This window comes from Mustelus asterias, chromosome 4, assembly GCF_964213995.1.
Source record: "Mustelus asterias chromosome 4, sMusAst1.hap1.1, whole genome shotgun sequence".
Taxonomy (NCBI): domain Eukaryota; kingdom Metazoa; phylum Chordata; class Chondrichthyes; order Carcharhiniformes; family Triakidae; genus Mustelus; species Mustelus asterias.
In genome coordinates this window covers 46,543,787-46,545,924 of record NC_135804.1, presented here as the reverse complement: position 1 = coordinate 46,545,924, position 2,138 = coordinate 46,543,787, and the positions used below count along the sequence as shown (strand labels likewise).

At 45.5% G+C, this 2,138-nt stretch overlaps 1 non-coding gene across 1 annotated transcript; it reads right to left on the bottom strand.

Moving 5' to 3' along the window:
• Window positions 1-1,493: 1,493 nt before the first annotated feature.
• Window positions 1,494-1,679, bottom strand: LOC144493277 (U2 spliceosomal RNA). The gene has a single exon (XR_013497718.1). It is a non-coding gene; the product is annotated as a U2 spliceosomal RNA (small nuclear RNA).
• Between the last annotated feature and the right edge of the window lie 459 nt (window positions 1,680-2,138).

The window sequence follows — 2,138 nt, the reverse complement described above, 5'->3', positions numbered from 1 at the left end:
ATTAAGCTGGCAACAGAGCTATAGACAGTCAGGAGGGAGTGGCATGGGAAATGCACAACATTGATTCCAGACTCCATGAAGTCTAGAGCATCTGGTCAAACATGGGCAAAGAAACCTCATACCGATTGCCACCTACATTACCCTTGCTCAGCAGATGAATCAGTACTCCTACATGTTGAACATCACTTAGAGTCATAGAGGTTTGCAGCATGGAAACAGACCCTTCGGCCCAACTTGTCCATGCTACCTTTTTTTTTAACCACTAAGCCAGTTCCCAATTGGCCACATATCCCTCTATACCCATCCTTCCCATGTTACTGTCTAAATGCTTTTTGAAAGTCAAAATTGTACCCACCTCTACTACTACCTCTGGCAGCTTGTTCCAACACTCACCACCCTCTGTGTGAAAAAATTGGAAGAAGCACTGGGGGTAGCAAGGGGACAGAATGTACACTGGGTAGGTGACTTTGATATCCAATACCAAGTGTGGCTAAGAAACACCACCAATAATCAAGTTGGATGAAATCTGAAGGACATATCTATCAGGTTGGGCCTGGGAAAGACAGTTAGAAAATCATCAAGCGGGTTAAATCTGCTTGATCCCATCATCACCAATCTATCTGTCACAGATGGATCTTACTGTGATGCTACTGGTCGCAGTGCCCAACGCACAGTCCTGTTGGAGGTGAATTCTCATCCTCAGACTGGCAACACTTTTCGTCATGCTGTGTGACCCTACCACCATGCTAGATGAGATGGATTCAGAAAAAATCTGGCAGCTCAAAATTGAGCATCCACAAGGTTCCAGTGGGCTATAACAGCAGCTGAATTATATTCCAGCACAATCGGTAACCTCATGGCCTGACATATCTCTCACTCTACCGGGGGGTCAACCATGGTTCCATGAAGAGTAGAGAAAAGGAGCAACACCAGGTATATTTAAAAATGAGGTAGCACTTGTGTGTTAAACAGTAGAAATAGCATTTGACAGACAGAGCTAAGCGATCTCACAACCAATTTTTTTTTTGTTTATATATCCAATTCAGTCCAATCAAGTCCAATTCAGAGTCTCATCAAGTGAGACATTCCCGATCCAAGCTGACAAGACAGGGCTCTCACCTCCTGTCTTGGGCTTGATCTACATGATCCAAGTTGATTGGAGTAGGCATTGCACCTCCTCCAAGGCTTGATCTCATAGAATAATAGAATCCCTACAGTACAGAAAGGGGCCATTCGGCCCATCGAGTCTGCACCGACCACAATCCCACCCTGGCCTTACCCCCATATCCCTACATATTTATCCATTAATCCCTCTAACCTACGCATCTCAGGACACTAAGGGCAATTTTTAGCATGGCCAATCAACCTAACCTGCACATCTTTGGACTGTGGGAGAAAACCGGAGCACCCGGAGGAAACCCACGCAGACATGAAGAGAATGTGCAAACTCCACACAGACAGTGACCCAAGCCGGGAATCGAACCCAGGCCCCTGGAGCTGTGAAGCAGCAGTGCTAACCACTGTGCTACCATGCCGCTCTCATTTGCATCTTAGCCAAAAGGCCGAGATGCCGCTTTTAAAAATTGCTTCAAATGAAGCTAAAATGTAACCTAATGACTTCAACCAAGTACAGCATGTCGATACTACACTTGATCTTAGCCAAAGGGCCGAGAAGCGATAAGAACAGATACTACACTTGATCTTAGCCACAACCAATTGATCCGATCAAACTTTGCAGCCCTGCCACATGAAGTCATGAATGAAGGTGGACAATTAGATAAGTAACAGGAGGAGCAGGCTGTGCAAACATTCCCACCCTCAATGATGGGAAACCCAGCATGACACTGCAAAAGACAGTGCTGTAGCACTTGCAACCATCTGCAGCCAGAAGTGCCAAGTGGCTTCTTCCGAAGGTCCCCAGTATCACAAATATCACAGTCTTCAGCCAATTTTATTCACTCCATGTGATACTAAGCAATGGTTGAATGCATTGAACACAGCAAAGGCTATGTGCCATGATAACATCTTGGTTGTAAAGCTGAACACTTGTGCTCCAGAACTAGCTGTGTCTCTATCCAAGCAGTTCCAGTACAGCTACAACACTGGTATCTAGAATGGCAATGTGGAAAATTGCCCAG